Below are 20,734 nucleotides of genomic sequence, written 5' to 3' on the forward strand. Positions count from 1 at the left end.
AGTTAAGCATCCGGCTCTTGGTTTCAGCTCAGGTCATGATCTCACAGTTCCTGGGTTGGAGCTCCCATCGAGCTCTGTGCTGACAATGCAAAGCCTGCTTGAGATTCTCTGTCTCTCCCTCTTTCTCTGCCCCCTTCCTGCTCATGCGCACGCGCTCTCTCTCTCAAAATAAACTGTTAAAAATAATAAATATTTTTAATTAAAAAAAAAGAAAAATATTTTAAATACATCAAATACAGGATTTTCTTAAGTTTCAGAATTGCCAAGTAGCCTTGTTTTCCATATCACTTTATTTAAAATAAGTATTACCTGGGGTGCCTGGGTGGCTCAGTCGTTTGGGCGTCCGACTTCGGCTCAGGTCATGATCTCACAGTCCGTGAGTTCGAGCCCCACATCGGGCTCTGTGCTGACAGCTCAGAGCCTGGAGCCTGCTTCACATTCTGTGTCTCCCTCTCTCTCTGCCCCTTCCCTGCTCATGTTCTGTCTCTCTCTGTCTCAAAAATAAATAAACATTAAAAAAAATTAAAAAAAAATAAGTATTACCTATAAAAGAGACTACAAATAATGTCTATTTTTTAAGAGTAGAAAAATGTCCATAGTATATTATTAAGCTTAAAAAAACTGCATAACAAAACTTATAGTAACAGAGCCCACCCCCAAAACACATTTATATTATGTACAGTGTTTTAAAAGGCCTGAAAGATAGATTATAGCAGTATTTACCCCTGTAACGGAAAGAAGGAGGGAGATTTTCACTTTTTATTTTGTATACATCTGTATTACTTGATATTCTTTCATTGATCATGTACCACTTTTGTAATTTATTTGACAATTAAAATTTAATCCATTGCTTATAAAGTATGTTCAAGCAAAGTCATAACTAAAAGTTCAGTTTTAAGTAGTTCACCAAATTATTGGGTCCTTAATGTCTTCCTATTCCTTTTTGACTAGAATCTTCTTCCTTACGTGCTCTTTCAACACCTTTTCTGGCAACATAAAAAAAAATACATTATTGTTATAATTGTTTCTTAATATCCTCATTCTTAGGTCACTTGCAGCCCTTCCACTGAAGTTTTCATTCCTTATGAGCATCATTTGGCTTCCAAAGTGGAAAAAAAAGAAACCCTATGTCCCCCATCCTTAAAAGTGTGAGCAAGCTGCCTCAGGACCCCACTCCCTTTCCATTATTCTATCATTCTGCCACACTTCCTATATACACTTTCTCTTCCTTGGCGTCTTTCAAAATAACCATCACAGCACCAAGTCAAACAAAACTTCCATCTATGGCTTTATATGAATGTGAACACTTCCTTCAAGTGCTACTGGGAAAGTCTCTGCCCCCAGAGCTTTACCCTGTTCCACTGGGTGTTATTAGTCAACAGATTAGTTACATAATCTCCACATACCTATCTGTATAATTTGCCTGAGGTCAACTCAGACTATGCCCTCTTATTACATCACTTTCTCCGTAGAGGAATGTTGCTAATATTTAGTATTTGATGCAATGGAAATTCTCAATAATAGGATAATCTTTTAATAGTGTCCACCAAGTGAGGTCAAATCTGTGGGGATGTGACCACGAGTCCAAAAAGCAGCATCCATCTGGCTATATTAAACAGAGAGCAAGGCTTGTTAGGGTAAACATAGTTCTTTGGGATACTTTGGGTTCTTGCGGAACAAATCCTTTTCTAAATGATCAGAGACTTAACAACTCTGAAGGGTGGGAAAAAGAACCTTGAGAATTCCTTGTGCTGGCTGTCCTTTTAGCCACTCCCCTGGAATGTCTGAGAACAAGGAGTGTGAGCACTGCCTTGGTATTGAGGAGTTTTGTCAGAGGCCCCAGGACTGAACTGCTTTTGTGTTCATTGTTTCAATGATAAGCAGTCCCCTAACCTAACTTTATCAAAGAGCCAAAGTTACTCATGACTTATTTCCCACAGTTTGGAAGGAAAATATTTATGAACAACTTCAATTTTGCATGGGAGATTGATATGATAAAAATGGAATAGAAGTAAAGGGGTGTGCCTTGCATGACTGATATTATTTTTAAGTCTCTCAGAGAATGATTTGTCTGAGAATACCTTCTGAAAAACGATGCCCTTTTCCTTATTTTCCTACACTTTCACCAAAAGGATGCAAACATTTCTCTACTTTTTTGAGCATTATTGACTGTGTTTTGAGACCTGTAATATTTAAATGACAAATTCCCAGATTTACTATTAGTTTACATATGCTGAATAACAAAAAAAGCAGAATGTTATTCATGAGAAAAAAATATGCCATAGGCCAAATAGATACTTCCAGAATTGAGATGCATGTTCCATTAAGGGATGGTTTCAGTACACAGTGAATACATGTCTAGTTTCTTAATTTGTAGTCACAGGTGGATACCATGTTCCAAAGTGTGATCACTAGCAATGAATTAATTTATAAAACCAGAAATATCCAAGATTTACTAGAAATGATCAAATCATAGTATACTTATCTAAATAAAGGGGTGGACATCAGCCAGGCAGAGAACCTTGCTTCACAGAAAGAAAAATAACTACTGTCCGCAAATTCTCACAGTATGAGCAAATTGGTCTGCCCAGAAACTCCCTGGACACCTCCTTCTCAGTCAGGATACCAGCAAGGGTTTCAAGCTCAGCAAGTAAAAAAATACAAAAGATGATAATTGAGAGTTTACTTCAAGGTAGGTACTTTTCTAAGTGTTTTTCATGTGTTATTCCCAGTTGATCTTCCTAAGCACACCTAAAGTGTGTGTTATTATTATCTCTATATCCCAAATAAGGAAACTGAGGCACAAGGAGACTGGCTAAATTGGACACTCAGCTTATAATTGTGGAGCCTGGATTTGAATCCACGAATTATACTTCCCAGAGTTCATATTTCAACCACTGAAAAGGGATTCTGGCATTTAGAAAGGAATTCATGTGAGGTGATGCCAACTGCACCATTTTCCTCATTGACTATTTCTTTTAGATCGTAGATGTGGGGACAACACCTGAAAGTCAGCATTTCTCCCAGTTTTCCTTCTCCATACTCCAAATTATAGTGTATCCCATTATTCCACCCTGCAATTACATAATTTTCTACTAACTTTCTCATTTTTACATTGCCATTAGGATAATACTGTTTATCATAATTGATACCAAGATAAAATAGTACATGTCTGGTTTTTACCTTTGCTATTTTCCTCTTGGTCTGGCTTTCTGAGATCTATTTAGGCATAAGATCTTCTCTTGCATTTATCAGTACCAACTCTGAATAAGCTGCTATCAAATTCAGTAGCATTTCAAATCAATTCTCTCAGCTCTGACTTGTGCTGTGTAGAGTAATTCTGCTTGCAAGATGAATGAGAAGAAATTACACCAGAGAGAGAGACAAGGAAACAGAAAAAAAAGAATGTAGGCACTTTGTCAACCAAGGAAAGAGAGCAAGGGGCAGGAAACAAGGCATAAAGATATAAAAGAATAGGGGTGCCTAGATGGTTCAGTGGGAAGAACATACAACTCTTGATCTTGGGGTTGTGGGTTTGAATCCCACTCTGGGCAGAGAGATTACTTAAAAATAAAATGTTTTTTAAAGAGTATTAAACATATACATAAGAAAAAAGGAAAGCAACAGCTGGGAAAGGAACCAGGTAGTCTGTTCTAGTAACAATATGTGAAATATTTCAAAGTAGAACATACTCAGTTAACCAATTCTTCCATTGCTAGGTAACCATGATTTATGTGAGATAGTTCTGAATATTTATTACAGAATTTTTCCATCCAAGTCTGATGCTATTAGTGATGTTTGAGGAGACAGAAAAGTTAAGGATGATAAAGCAACAGAGAAACTTTAGGTAATTATAATTAGGAAATTAGGAAATCAATTGATTTTATCATATTTTGGAAGAGAATTTTATTTTTTTTAGTGTTTATTTATTCATATTGAGAGAGAGAAAGAGAGAGAAGGAGAAGCAGAGAGAGAGGAAGAGAGAGAATCCTAAGCAGGCTCCACGCTGTCAGTGCAGAGCCCAAGCAAGGCTTGAATTCACGAAATGTGAGATCATGACCTGAGCTGATTTCAGATGTGGGGCACCTGGGTGGCTCAGTTGGTTAAGTGTCAGACTTCAGCTCAGGTCATGATCTTGTAGTTCACGAGTTAGAGCCTCATGTTGGGCTCTGTGCTGACAGTTCACAGTCTGGAGCCTGCTTCAGATTTTGTGTCTCCCTCTCTCTCCGCCCCTCCCCCACTCGCGCACGCTCTCTCTCTCTCTCTCTCTCGCTCTCTCTCTCTCTCTCTCTCTCTCTCTCTCTTTCTCTCCCTCAAAAGCAAATAAACATTTAAAAAAGTTTTAATTTTTTTTATATTTTATTTATTTTTGATAAACAGAGAGAGACAGAGCACAAGTGGGGGAGAGGCAGAGAGAAAAGGAGACACAGAATCCGAAGCAGGCTCCAGACTCCGAGCTGTGAGCACATAGTCCAACACAGTGCTCGAACCCACAAACTGCGAGATCATGACCTGAGCCGAAGCCGGATGCTCAACCAACTGAGCAACCCAGTCATCCCTTGAAACAGAATTTTAAATTTATCTTTTGTAAAGTAAATATTCCACAAAATATCTAACATCAGTAAGCACTGCCTTAGAGTCTTTTTCAATATACATACTCATCATTATAATGATTATCATTTTTGCTCTTATTAGGTGCCAGGTGCTGTGCTAAACTTCACATGACTTATGTTCTCAGACCTCACTTAATAACCTTGCAAAGTTGCTACTATTATTATGAGGAAACTGAGAACCAGAGGGTTAAATAATTTGTCCAAGGTCACTAAACAAGTAAGTAGTGGAGCAAGGACTTGAACCTTAATTATCCTTTAGGACTCATACTTTTAATCTCTATAATCTAGTAGTGCTCTCAACTAATAACTCTCAAACAATGTTCATTAAAATCACCAGACATGTTTGTTAGAATGTAGAGTCCAGACTCCTACCTCTGAACATCTGTTTCAGAAGGTCTGGTGGGGACCAGGGATGGACAATTTAATAAGTACCAGAAACAGTGCTCCTAGGCACTTTTATAGAGTAGTCTGAACAAAGTCATAGAATTAATCATTTGTTCTATTTCTACAAATGTATTGCCCTCTGGTCATAAATCTACTTGGCCTTCATCAAAATGTTATTTTATGAATAAGAGAATCATTAGTCTTGTTATGGTTACCCAAGAACTAAGGTGGTAGAAAAGGGAATTAAAAGGAGATCCCTTCAGTTATTATGTACCCTACTTCCTCATCTGGCCTTAAATAGAATTGTGAAATATGTAAATGCGTCTTTGATATCTTTGCTCCTCAATCTACTTTGGGCAATCTCCTCCCCAGGGCCATTGGCTTCATACTGCTCAGAGTGTACAAGAAGATGCTACATAAGACTCCATTTCCCAATTTCCCCCACATCCTTAAATAGAATATTGATTTGTCAAGATGCTACCTTTGACCAAAAGATTGAGAGATTCAGAAGATAAAATCATTCTAATGAGATACTTTCCTATTTTCCCACCTCCCTCTTTCTCCCTAACACAATGCTTTATTGACCCAAATAAACCATGCATGACTGCAGAAAATTTTTAATGGGTGATTCTTATCATGGGAATTTCAAGCACTGATGGCAGGCGGGTGGAAGAGATATTTTTGGTCACATGTGCCTTTCAATGCCTCATAAATCAGGCTGCTTAGGCAGCTTCCTAATATCTGTTTAGGCAGTGCCTGTCTTGCTGACACACTCAATTGTACCACAGTCAGAGGCCCATGAAGTAAAGAGAAAGATGAAAAACCAGCGACATTGGGAAAGGAAAACATGGGGGACCGCCTAACTTAATCTCTCTCAAAAATGAGGACTCAAGCTACAAAAAAAATAATAATCCACACAGACTTCACATGTTTCTTTCCCATTCCTGTAAATAAGAAATAAAAGTCAGGATTACATTTTCCTTGATAGGTATGAAGAAAAAACTCAAGAAAATGCACACAACTTGCATCACAGCAAATAGAATTCCTTAACCTCAGAAATACTCATGTTGCATACACACATGCCCTCCAACCTCTTACTCATGGAGACTTGCCCAGCAGTGACCTTCAACAACCTAGAGAGCTTTTTATAACATTTGAGAATGCACAACTGGATATTTTTATCAGCACGTGCTCTGCCTTTGATAAATGTTCTACTAAGCAGTTTGAAGAAAAACACAATGAACACATTTTTTTTAATAAGGTATCTACAAGAACTCTTAATTAGCATCCTCCAGAATTTTACAGGTTTCACCAAATGTCTCAGGAAAGAAGACCAAGTTTAGAAAAGACCACTCTTGGGGTGCCTTGGTGGCTCAGTTGGTTGAGTGTCTGATTCTTGATTTTGGGATGCCAGGTCATGATCCCAGGGTTGTGGGATTGAGCCCGTAACAGGCTCCATGCTGAGAGTGGAGCCTGCTTGAGATTCTCTCTCTCTCCTTTGCCCCTCTCTCCAACTCACTCTCTCTCTCTAAAATAAAAGTTAAAAAAAAATAAGAATAAAGGAAAGGAAAGGAAAAGACCGCTCCAAGGTTTCACTTGTCCCCAAATGTTATCCTACTAGGCTTAGATAAAATCTATTTGAGAAGTGATGTGTAAAGCCTCATATTAGCCATAGTTGACTTTTCAGGATTCCCATTCAATATATTTATGAAATGTGTTTTCCCTTTTTAAAGCAGAAAAATCAAATAGCACATGTGAAAAAAAATAATGAATGCCATACAACATGAAGAAAAGTTCTTTATAATCTTTTTATTGTAACAAATAGATGCCTGCCTATGTTATTCTCCCATCATAGGGAGTTCATCATATAAAAATCTTACTTGATTTATGGAAGGATAGGGGTAGCACCAGCATTTTCGGAGTGCCCAACACCATCACAATCTTCATCTCAGTTAATCCTCAGAACGGCCTTTTGAAGTAGGTGTTATTATCTCATTTTACAGATGAGGAACATGAGGTTAAGAAGAGTAAAGTAACTTGCCCAGGTTACTTTTGCCAGTAATAAGCAGAACCAAGTATCTAAAACAGGTGTCTGTCTTATTCCAAATCCTATGCTCCTTCAACTGCATAATTCTGCTTGAAAGTTCTAAGCTTACTTTTCAACATCATTTGTTGGATTGGAGACCTTTATTTATTAATTTCACAGAGATATCTTATGACCTTCCTATGCACTGTGCACTATTCTGGGCCCTGGGCATATAGCAGTGAACAAAACAAAATCCCTACTCTCCTAGAGCTCGCATTCTAGTGGGGGGTGAACTTCAGAAAATAGCTATAATATCCCTGCTCTCTATTCACAATGTAGGCCTTATCTCTCAGGCATTTATTGCCCTGAATGATTTAAGTGAAATATTCTTTTACCATCACTGAGGGAAAATTCAATGCCATAGACCCCATTATCCTGATTGTATTGAATACCATTATCCCTCAGATGAACTGAAAGCAATAAATGACTAAATTCAAATGAAAAGCTGTTGTAATTGGATAATGACCACAAAGCAGGAGGGGTTGGGGGGGGGAGGTTTGTTTGTTTGTTTGTTGTTGTTGTTGTTTGTTTCTGAGTTATACTGAGCGTTTAGAGGAAAATAGAATTCTTCTGCCCGCTGCCCATTATGGAGCTAACAAGGTCCTGCTCTGTGCTGTGCTCCTTAATTTTCTTGTTGGCTTTAAAGATTCACAACAGCTCTGTCTGACATCTATACATGAGAAACATAGGGATCCCCAAGTGCCCAAGCCATGGTGCACTGGCCAGCTTTGCTCCCCCACAGCTGCTAGGGGCTCATCTACTGGAACCAGGGCAGCTCTGGGAGATTCACTTGCTTCTGTGAGAAATAACAGTGACCATAATAGAAAAAGAAATTCTAGGCATTCTTTCAAGCTGTTGGGAAGTTCCAGCACATTCCAGTTGTGAAAGAATTCAAGTCCCTCCACTCATGTCAAAACTCCAGTGCCATCATTGTGTGCTTTGTACATTTACTAGACCAAGGCCTAGTAATTAACTGCAAATTCTCTGCCTGCCTTTTTTTAAAAGTAGGCTTCATGCCCAGCACAGAGCCCAACACAGGGCTCAAACTCACCACCCTGAAATCAAGATCTGAGCTGAGATCAAGAGTCAGATGCTTAACCAACTGAGCCACCCATATGCCCCAATTCCCTGCCTTTTTTATCATGAACCAGAAGCTGATTCTATAGGTCAATCTGTGATTTGGTGAATTATCCTCAGACTTTGACAATCCTCAGGCAATGACAGATTTCAGAAGTTTGAAGATTCTCAACATGAAGCACTGCTATTCTAGAGCCCTGAGCCAATTGTTTGTGACCTGGAAATTTTGCAAAATATTTTATTCCATAAGCTTTGGAAATCCACATCCATGACATCTTATGACTGTTATAGAAAAAGTCTTCACTGTTTTCAAGGTCCAGAAAGCCAAATGTTTTTTTTCTAGGCCCAAGTGCTTCCCCCAAATCACTCCTGATTGAACCTCCCTTGAAAATTTCATTCTCATCTGTGATTCTATTTAGGAAGATGTCTTACTTCTTGCTTACCTCCTAACTCTTCTTTGCTTTTTTCTTCCTCTACAAAACAAGGAAGAAAAATAAACAGCAAAACAAAAGAAGTTGCTCCAATTTTTCTTAAGGCAAAGGAAAAAAATTCTCCCATCATTAAGAAGTGGCCCTGAGGATCTTCAACTGATACAAATTTGGCTATTGTTACTAGGAGTCAAAAGCACTGACCTTGATAACATGGCAGAGATAACAAGAGAAACCGTTTCCACAAGAAGAAACCGTTCCACAAGAGAACTCTCTTTCCACAAGAGAAACCGTTTCTTCACTGTGCCACAGATTCAGTATGTATTTCCTTCAATATAGAAGGCAGATGCCCTCATTCCAAAAATTGAGGGGCGGAAGAGGAAGAAGATTAATACAATTCAAACACAAGCAAATAGAGGTTGTTTGGGGGAAATGACACAGACAAGCAATAGTGTGTCACCCCGGGAGAAATACTATTAATGAACTACAAATAAACAGTGCTGAGGAAGCCCTGAATAAGAGATTGTAGAAAACCCCACAGAGAAGATGGTTTTAACTGGATCTATCAGCAACCTCCGAGCTTTTGAATTTCACCAGGCAGAGATAGAGTCTGCATTGTGATTTTAGAACAACTGTGATGACTCAGATGCCCAGACTTTCCTGAAATCCAAATACTGCTGTCACTGAGATCTGCTTTAGATGCATTATCTTCACAACAACTTGATGCTAACCTCTGAGGCAGGTGCTGTTACTACTCATTTTACTCATGAGGAAAAGGAAGTTCAAGTAGGCAACGAGGCTATTGTATTACAAGCAGTAAGTGAGTAAGTGAGAGTACAAGCCCAGGTCTGAGCCCCGGACTCCGTGCTTCTAGTCACCACATTACAGCACTTCTTCCTCACGTGTGCCTTTTCAGTCGGCAGAGACGGCCAACTGCCCTGCTTCTCCATGGCTCTCTCTCTTCCTTTTGGTTCTCTGCTGACAAGACTCAGGGATTGAGTCCTGAGGCAATGACCTGGTAACTCTTCCTATAGCTAGGCTCCATCAGCAATAGGAGCTTCAGCATCTCCATTCTCTTCTCCCTACTACAACTAAGAAATGATAACTGCCTTCTAATCTTTTTTAAAAAGTCGCTGTGTAGGAAATGTCAGCAAGGCTCCATTACCTAATAGTATACCCTATAGAACAGGTATGGGTGGTACTCTGATTGCTTGAAAGGATATATCTGAAAGGGAAACCAGACATCGTGGGTAGCAATGGTACTGGTTATACTTCTAGACCACCACCTTAGAAGGAGGGAAAGTGACAGCAAGTAATATATTTGCTCATTTTTACATTTTGTTAATCTATTCTCTTGTGTTAGGTTGTACAAGATCTTTGAGGGCAGGGATCATATCTGTTTCATTCACATTGTATCTCCTGTGCATACCATAATACCTGGCACATGGTAGGTGCTCAGAAAATATTTGTCAGATGAATAAATAGGTGATATCCCCAAATTAGAAAAGCATATCCAACTACTCCCTTTTCCTTATTTACTCAATCATTCACATTTATTGAAAGCTGCTGCAAAAAAATAGCATAATGGATTGATTAAGTACATAGACTCTAGACTCTAATTGCCTGGATTCAAATACTGGTTCTGTCACCAGCTGTGTGACTCTGAGCTAGCCAATGGTAAAATGGGGGAAATAATAGTACTAACTCATAGTGTTGTTGTGAGCATGAAGTAAATTAATATAAGTAAACTATTTTTAAAGTTTATTTATTTATTTTTGAGAGAGAGAGGGAATGAGATGGGAGGGGCAGAGAGAGAGGGAAAGAGAGAGTCCTAAGCAGGCTCAGTGGTGTCAGCACAAAGCCCAATGGGAGGCTTGATCTCTGGAACCATGAAATCACAACCTGAGCCAAAATCAACAGTCAGACACTTAAAGGACTGAGCCACCCAGGTGCTCCATAAGTAAAGTGTTTGGAACAGCTCCTGGCATATAGTAAATACTAGGTGTTTGATGTTATGATGATGATAATGTTCCAGGCTTCAGGACACTGGGGATATAAGAGTGAAGAAGGCAGGTCTCTGAGTGCTTGCAACTCACATTCTAGTAAGAGAAACGATCATCCTCCTGATGATTTGATAAAATAATTACAAATAGTTTTAAACGCCATGAAGAAAATAATGCTTCCCTGGTGCTAAGAAGCAGACCCTGAGGTGGAAGTTAGCATTCAAAATGTTTACTAAGGAGGGTCCTTTAAACCAGCATCAGTGGGGGCGCCTGGGTGGCTCAGTCAGTTGAGCATTAATTAGACTTTGGCTCAGGTCACGATCTCACGGTTGGTGGGTTTGAGCCCCGCATCAGGCTCTGTACTGACCGCTCAGAGCCTGGAGTCGGCTCTGGATTCTGTGTCTCCCTCTCTCTCTGCCCCTCCCCTGCTCTCACTCTGTCTCTTGAAAATGAATAAATGTTAAAAAACAAAAACAAAAAACCAGCATCAGTGATAGAGGAGAAAACACTGGAAGGTGGGCAGAGAGAGAAGGTGGTGGCAAAACAGGCCCAACCACAGCCTCAGGCTACTCCACAGGGAAAGCTGAAGAGGAATGACCCCTCACAGTTGTCCTGACCACTCTACCCTACTGGGGGTGGGCCACCGTGGGAAGGGCGTGGCCTTGTGCTCTGCAGCTGAAGCAATCCCTAAAAGGGCTGACAGCTGAAGACTGTCTGCCAACAGCACACACAGCAGCTGGGGCGGCAGAGCCTCCAATGAGGGAGGATAGGGCAGCACAACACCGTACACATTCCACCTAGCAGACATGAGGTAAGTGTGAGTTGCTACCTAAAACAAAGTGGTTAGGGAAGGCCTCTCTGAGGAGGTAATACTTAAGCTAATATAACTACACAGTGAGGAGGCAGCAGCCAAATAAATAGATGGGCGAAAGCATTCTTCCTAAAGGAAATAGCCAGTATAACATCCCCTCAGTCAGAATAAGTTGGGAGTGTTCCAAGTACAGAAAGGAAGAGCAGTGAGGCCAGAGACTGGTATAAAGTGAGTCTGAAGAGGCAGGCACGGGCCAGAACATGAGAAACATGAGAACTTTCAGGAGTTTGGATTTTATTCTAAGTAATGATGAGTAGCAACTGGAGGAAAGTGGAAGGATATGATTTACTCTTTCAAAAGATCACTCTGGATGTTATGCGAGAAATGGGTGAAGAAAGGATAAAAGTGAAGGCAGAAAAAACAACTAAAAATTTACCGAACTTTTCTAAACAAAAGATAGTATATTGATGAAGATGAGAAAAGTGGACATATTTATACGCAGAACTCTGTAGGACACTATGCAGAGATTGCTAAAGGATTAAATGTCAAAATGAAGAAAAGGAGAATTAAAAATGACTCCCAAATTTTTGGCTTGAACAACTGGAAGGATGATGGTATATACTGATATAGGAAAAGGAAAATTTAGGGATGAATATAGAGTCCCATTCCTATTAAACATCAAGTAGAGATGCCAAGTATTCAGCCGGATACACAAGTCTGGAGTACAGAAGAAGAGAGGTGAAAAGCTAAATATTTATATTTGGAAGTCATATAACAAATAGATTATATGGTCACTACTCCACCACTCCCACCACTCAGTGGCATAAGCAACAATACTTTATTTTTGCTCCCATCTGCAGATTGGCTGAGGTTCAATTTAACCATCTCTGCTTCTACCTGTGGGGTCAGGTGTTGTCTCTAGAACACAATGTTACATGTCAATTACATCTCAATATTTTTTTAAGTCCTGGACACATGATACACCTTGACCTTCACCAGTATATCATTATCCAAAGCAAGTTACACATCCAAGACTGTATGTGATGACAACCTGGATGCAAGAATTGGCAGGGGCGGGGGCGTCAGGAGGGAGAGTATGAAATTGGGGTCCATAATTTAGTCTGCCAGAGATGAGATCAGCCAGGGTAAGAACATAGATAGTTAACACAGCCAGGCTCAGACAAATTCCCAAGGTACTTCAGCGTTTACCACTCAGCTAGAAGAGGAAAAACTAGCAAGGATTTAGGAGGAGTAAGTGCAGTTGGAGAATAATTAAGAGAAAATAAGAGAGGTAGGAGAGAACAGTGTTTCAAAGAAACCATCTGATGTTGCTGAGACATCAAATAGGATGTGAACAGAGAGAGAGGTTTATGGTAACTGGCAACAAGGCCCAGCAATCCAGGTGTTCCATAACAGGACACTGGGACAGGTGAGAGGGTAAGACCCTACTGTCTCATCCTGTGTTCTCAACAGCAGAAAAGCAAATTATGTTTGGAAAATTTAAAAACACCATTCTGTCAGGAACAGTGGGAATAGGATGGTGACTGATTAATTATTAGGTTGTTTAAGGCCAGACTGCTGAAGTTCTTCAACACCTGCCTAGGGAGCTGGAACTTGGTTCTTTTTTATTTTTTTTTATTTTTTTTTTTTAACGTTTATTTATTTTTGAGACAGAGAGAGACAGAGCATGAACGGGGGAGGGTCAGAGAGAGGGAGACACAGAATCTGAAACAGGCTCCAGGCTCTGAGCTGTCAGCACAGAGCCCGACGCGGGGCTTGAACTCACAGACCGCGAGATCATGACCTGAGCCGAAGTCGGCTGCTTAACTGACTGACCCACCCAGGCACCCCGGAACTTGGTTCTTTAAACAACCGTGAGTCATTAAAAGCTTTTGGAACAGAGGAGTGATAAATACCAACTTTCGGTTCTAACTGCAGCCTAAGATGGATTTGAGAGAGAAGAGACCGGTGACAAAGAAGCAGGTTATCCTAGATCTGTTACTCAGACCTCTTGCCCAGACCCTCACCTCTCAGAGAGACTTAGATTCCCTTAGATCAAGTTTCTGATGCTTATTGCTATTAAAATCCTTCTTGTCTGCTTTCTCCTTGCCTGGCTGACCTTAATTGACTTACGGTAACTTTCTAATCAAAATCTGGGTCCTGACCCTCTGCCTCCACCTTCCATCTCAGCACTCACTCATTTAGAAGTATCACCTTTCCTTTTGTGTCCACGCAGGAAACTCCTTCACCAATGGGCTTCATATGGCAGCATGAAACCACAGCCTGACTTGTTCACAATTCCAGGGTGTTGCTATTCAGACTTGTTCCCTGAGTCCCTGCTGCTTTCCTTCCCCCAGCCCATTCCTGTCCATTCTCCCAGAGCACATTGAAAGTTAGTTCATGGAGTTCAGAACATGGTGGTAAGCCTCCAGTTTGCTAGCATAGCTCTAGTCCTCATCTCAGGCTTGGTCTCTGAGGGATATCTACCCTGTGCGAATGCTTTTCTACCTTAAATTCCCATTTGGCGCCTCTAGTGACTCTTACCAGGGGGTTGAGGTAGCAATAGGGTGTAGGCAAGCAATGATCCTGAAAAGCAACCATTTTGTCTACTATGTGGCTCAATTCTGCACCATTTTCTAAGAAGCCTAAAAGGCAAATATATCAACAAATATCCCACATAAGTGAAATATTACCATTGGCATTTCGTAGTGATTTGGCTTGGAAAATTTTTCCTACGTTCTCATGCCTGGGCTACGTGTTCTCATGCCTTTCTACAGCAAGATGAACAGGTGTTGTTTCTAGAACACAAGAATTACTTGAAATGAGTTATGGTTTAAAATGAGAAGTCATTATTGATTAAATGCCAGGATTTCCCCTGTTATTTTTATAGGGCCATGATATTTTTCCCTAACACATATTTCTTCAATTGCTATGCATAGTATTTTCCTGTTGTCTGCTAGCCAAATATTCTTTAGCTGACTGGTCCTAGCAGGGAATGGAGAAAATCATAAAACTGGAAACTAGGAAGCAATGACATCAGTGTTCAAATCACAAAAGACTAGGTGGAAACAAATATTTGCTTTAACCCTGATTTGTACTGTTAATGAAAGACTAAATATGGCAAAACTGGAAATTTGCTAACTCTTCTCAGTCACTACCATTTAGTAAAAATTTGTTTCTCTGACCTCAGTAGTACTTCATCTGGCCATAGTGCTCACTGGGAAATTGGCAGTGACACGTGAACTCTCTCCAATTGCACCACTCCTGGGATCTAGCTGCATCTGCTGGCCATAGAATCCTTTTGTGGTCTCTTCAGTCTTTGCTCTGGAAATAAGGCAAAGAATAACTATGCTGCCCACCTGATGACAGAGCCACTCAAAGCTGACTTGTTCTCACATTACATTAGGCATCTTCAGAAGCAGCTTTAACTCTGGTCTCTGCTCTCAGAATATTTCATGATTTGATTACTTCAGAGTTTGTGATACCTAGACTGAATTACTCTTGTCTAATAGGGGCCAGAGTATAAGGCTGATGATCCATGCTGCTCCCTTCAGCCATGCAACCCCCTCGTGGCAAAGCTCTCATAAACTCTGATGTCCTTTGCTGCCTCAGGAGTTAGTTACACTTCTTAGAGTGGCTCTGCACTACCTTTGTCAAAGAGTGGTTCATGGCATTTTCTCCACTGAGGATCCCTACTGCTCACATAGATCCTATCTCATAGCTTCTCCTAACAACCTTTTTGAATTTAACTTGCATAAGGCCCTAAAATATCACAGTAGGGAAGCTAGCTAAAGGAACACACCAGAGTCACACTCAAAGCTGCCACTTGATGCTGTCATTTGGGTCTCTGAGACAGGACATGGCCTTATGTCTTGAAATGTGTTCTTGGCCTTTCTTCCATGACTCCCACCTGTCTGTACCACCACCCCCAGATGGAACAGGGACACATGAAAAAACCAGCCTTGAATATCTCTTAGTTTCTCCAACACAGACCTGTGACACCCTCGGTTATATTGGTAAAGGAATGGAGCCCATGACTAAAGCCTGTGTCAGAGTCAAGTGACTTCAAATATTTATTGAGCACCTTCTTTATGCCCAGTATCAAGGAGATCTTGGCACCCAGTTATTATCACTAGCCCCAACAGATTTCCCTGAAAGTGTGATTACATCACATGCTTTTCATAGGCCTCACTGCCTTCCAGTAATTATGGAGCAACACTGGGTAGCTGTGACTGCTGAAGGGAGCAAGCCTGGGCCACAGATGAACCAAAAGCAGATGCAGTAGAGCTGATTCCCCCATTCCTCCTGTATCCTCCAAAAAGCTCAGAGTAAACAGTACCTTTATGTTATGGTCATTATTTTGTGCTTTTCTCCTTTGTGTCTCATATCTGTTGAGGTCAAGCAACCTCATATCTGTTGCTTAGACTGTAAACACAGACCAAATGCCAAGACACAGATAAAGTCACCAGGAAACTCAGTTCCATGTGCCAGACCCACCTTTGTGCTTTTGGACTATTGCTATGTTTGTTTAGAGATGGCAGGGAAAAAGTGCCACATGGCTCAGTGCTCATTTGCTTCCTGCTCTGTTAGGTATTAAACCCCAGCAACCTGCCCAAGTCTCAGTGTCCCTTACTATAGCTAACTAACTAGAACACTAACCCCCAGCTTAATGTCCCATGAGTACAGTCCTCTCCTCTTCTCTTCTTCCTTCTTCTTTTTTCTTCCCAAGATCCTATGAGCTAAATATCATCATTATAATAAGCAAGAATTATAAATGCAGACAGTTCTCTTCTTTGTAGTTCTACTCATACGGAAAAAAAAAAAAAAAGAATTGTTGATTATCTTAACCTACACATAACTTGTAGGACAGAAAGATTCCTGTCAAATAATCCTCCCTTCATAAATTCCCTTCACTATTATAAACTAAGACATGACCTTCAAGCATTAATGCCCAGACAATATAACATTTGTGTGTTATTTAATTAGTGTATTGCTTTTGTTAATGTACATTCCTGTGGTTATACCGCTTTCCACTCGAACTTTAAAAAAATACTACTTGGTATTAAAAAAATTTTTTTTACTAATGTGTCCATACTTTTGCTCCATTAATTTTTTTTTTTTTTACAAGCCAGGATCTCTTAATGTTTTGAGGTTATCTCATAACAATGGCTAATTTATTAAGTCCTGTAAAATTATAACAACAGTAAGTCTTTGTGCAAAGTTGGCATCCTGGAGATTTTTGGTTAAAAAAAAAAGAATGTGATAGATCTAGCAGAGACCACTGTCATTTCTGTACCATCTAATCCCTATTATAAAGTAATTTTTGTCAAATTGAGAAGTGATCATGTGGCAGCATAAACAACACTGGAAAAGCTAATTCAATAAATCGGAGGGGTTATTCTATGTCATCTACATGCTCAAACAAGAGGGAGAGCACATTGGCTTTAATAAATCCTCAGTTTCCAGCCAAAGGCCTTTCAGAGCTCTTGGCTGCCTAATCAGATGTCTGGAATTATGAAAGCAAAGAAAGTTTTGGGAACTTAAGGAGGAACTTCTGACTTACCATAAAAAGATTTAAACTGGACAGATTGCTCAGTATTCTACATAAGTATCTAATAATCCTGTGATTGTCTAATAATTATTATTGCATTTTACAGATAAGGAAACTAAGACTAAAAAGAGTTAAGAAATTTGTTCATAGTTGGGTAGCTAGGAAATGCTGGATCTGCAATGCTAACCTTTCTACAGTGTCCACATTATAACATAGGATATCAGACAGTGTGCTGGTTTTGTCAGTGATTCCATTTCAGTCCCATAGGTTGCCCAGTCTGGGCATGATGTATGTGACCAGGTGATTCAGATCACTGGGCTGATGAGGAAGAGAGTCATTTACTGATTCAGCACAAATATTACTGAGCAACTACTATGTGTCAGGCACTGTTCCAGATGCTAGAGATATAGTAGTGAATAAATAGACAAAATCCCTTTCCTCACTGAGTTTACATTCTACTGAGGGGACACAGACAAACAAGTACATGACGTCAGGAAGTGATAAGCACTATGAAGGAAAAGAAGGATAGGAGAAAAGAGAAAACTTCAGTGGGGGTGCCCATCTAGTTAGATGGTCAGGGAAATGCTCTCTGATAAGAAGACATTTGAGGAAAGTCTGAAGGATATGAGGGGAGGGAGTAAAAAGTGAACCATGTCAGATGTGGGGAAAGAGCATTTCAGACAGAGGGAACACAAAGTGAAGGGTCTAACTAAGCAGGATGCTCTGTACATTTACAGGAAAGCACCGAAGATCCCAGCGTGGCTGCAGCAGAGTTAGCAAAGAGAGTTGAAAGAGATGAGGTGGAATGGGTGGCAAGGAGGGAGACAACCATGTAAGGCCCTTTGGATCCTGTAAACATTTTGGGTTTTACTCCATGTGAGATGGGAAGTCTTTGGGAGGTTTGCGGCACAGTGACATACTGACTTATGTTTTAAGAAAATCACTCTTAATTAGCCAGTTGACTTGGATGCCTCTAGTCAGCAAGACCCCAAACTATAAACAGAATGAGTGGTAGAACAGTAGTGCAAAGAACACGAGCTTTGGAATTAGATCTGTGTCCAAACCTCAGCCTCCATCACTAGCTGGTTCTATTAACCTTGCACTAGTTATTTAACCTCTTTGAACCTCAGTTTCCTCAACTGCAAAAGGAGAATAACATAAACTACTCCACAATTATTAATTATATGAGATATGTGTGAAGCACCTAAAATATTACTATATTTTAACAGTCCTAAAAAATAAAAATAACCAGCCATTGTATTTAATTTAGTGATTAATTATTGAATTATTTTATCATTATTAAAAATAGTACAGGCAAGACCTACACTGGATAATATTTCTTCTCTGCTTCTAGAATAATAACAATAGAAAATTTTTTTAAAACTTTGTATTTTTGGAAACTTTCAAAGATATACAAAATTAATACAAGTAATCTAATGAAAGTCATGTATACAATTTCAATACTGAGCATTTATCCTATCTTATTTCACCTTATTTTTCTGGAATATTTTAAAGCAAATCCCAAATATATTATCATTTTCAACTATAAATACTTCAGTTTGCATCTCTAACAGAAAAGAATTTTTTTTAGCATAACCCAATACAATGAACATATCTAATGAAACTAGCAATCATTTCTTAATATCCTCTGAATCCAGTCCATGGTCAAATTTTTCAGCTACCTCTAAAGTATCTGTTTTACAAATGTTTTGCTCAAATCAGGATCTAAACCAAGTCCATAGATTGCCCTTGGCTGATAAGGCTCTCAAGTCCCCTTTTATCTGCGACAGTTTCTCCTTCTATTTTTCCCCCCATGATTTTGGATTTGGAAGAAATTTTCATTTGAAAGATATGCTCTATTAATGGCAGGTTAGTAATATTCCCTCCATATGCAAAGAACATCAAACCTACATTTTGCACTATAGCATTCCAAGTGCTTTCAGAGAGGAGAGGAATGTTTTCTGCTTCCAAGAGAGGAACTTAACACTATCAACTCTTGTAGAGAAAATGCCACTTAATATGGTAAGGAGCTGGCCTTAGATTCTTTAACATGGACGGACACAAAGGACTATCATGAAATGGATCATAAGACCTGAGGGCTTTCTTCCAGTCCTAGATTTCTCTGGGACCTATCATTAGATGGGTATTTAGATGTTCACCATAGGAAAATGACCAAAAGAATTTCCCATTTTCTGTTAAAGAGTAATCAAAAATTCTTCTTTGGGGTGCTGCGTGGCTCAATCAGTTAAGCATCTGGCTCTTGATTTGGGTCCAGGTCATGATTTCACAGTTCATGGGTTGGAGCCCCCCATTGGGCTCTGTGCTGACAGCATGGAGCCTGCTTGGGATTCTCTCACTCCCTCTCTCTCTCTCTGCCCCTCCTCTGTTCATTAGCTCTCCCTCTGTCTCTCCAAATAAATAAATAATAAAAACATTAAAAAAAATCTTTTAACCTAAAAAAAAGTTCTTCTTTGTTGATAAGAAATGACAAGAATATTTCTTGACCTAGTGAAAGGAGACAGGTCAGTTATTACTATGAAAGCCTATACTGCCCTTAAAACTGATGGCCCAAATGGGTTTGGCTAAATTCAACTCTGAGGTCCTAACTAGAATTAGTTGGCTTTCATCAATTCTTTCAGGTAATTCAATAGAATAATACCCAAAAGAATTAAAGGGACACTGATAAATTCTGAATGAGCATAAGAGATTTTCTGAGATAAGAGGGGAAAAAAAAAACCAAGGTAAATGTAGCCCCTGTTGATTCTGTATCATGGTATGAATAGGTTTTGTCAAAGGATCACTTGAAGAAATAACTACCAAGGAGATAAACTTTCAAGATCTTGACCAAGAAATGACTTCTGGAAGCAAGTCAAAAACTTAAATTTAGATATTGGTTCCCATACGCATTATTTAGCCATCAAATATAACATTTTTTTTTTACAGACTGTAATAAAAGGCCAAAATTATAAATGAGGTGTTTGTATTCATTACAAATTATTTTGGACTTGGGGATTCTTTTGAAATGTCCATGTGAGTCAACATGGAGTGGGAACTGGAAAAAGAAAGCACGGTCTCCCACTCATAGCTAATTCTGGCTCTGGTAATCAGGGAAACACAAGAGGCAGCCAAGTATGGACTGGCAACCCCAACTAGCTTGTTTTGTCATTTTGTCTTTCACTCAATAATCAACCTATCTTGGGCATTCATTAGAGTATGACCTCGTGCTAGGCCCACTGTGTTCTGAGTATAATAATTCTTCATCAAAATGTGAAGCCAGGGGTCTGTTTTAACACTGACATTCACTTTTAATTAATATGGATAATTCAGAAAGATGTTATTGTTGGCAAACAAACCACAAAAGGAAATTAGTGGTCTATTGAACACAAGGCAGGATGGTGGAGAGAAAAGAGAGTGACAAGAGAAGAAAACAGACAGGAGAAAGAAAATTTTTGTTTTGCTTTATTTTTAAATATTCCAAATATCTGATAAAAAGGAAAATAGAAGAAAGGGAAGAAAGAAAGGAAAGGAAATTATAGTGATTGTGTTATGTTCAAAGACATTTTTAAAAGTTGGCACATATAGGGACACCTGGGTGGCTCAGTCGGTTAAATGTCTGACTTTGGCTCAGGTCATGATCTCTCTGTTCATGAGTTCAAGCCCCACGTCAGGCTCTGTGCTGACAACTCAGAACCTGGGGCCTGCTTCAGATTCTGTCTCCCTCTCTCTCTCTGCTTCTCCCCACTCATGCTCTGTCTCTCTCTCAAAAATAAATAAACTTAAA

Source organism: Panthera pardus, unplaced genomic scaffold (genome assembly GCF_024362965.1).
Source record: "Panthera pardus isolate Hobbes unplaced genomic scaffold, ASM2436296v1 HiC_scaffold_6, whole genome shotgun sequence".
In the NCBI taxonomy this organism is placed as follows: Eukaryota; Metazoa; Chordata; class Mammalia; order Carnivora; family Felidae; genus Panthera; species Panthera pardus.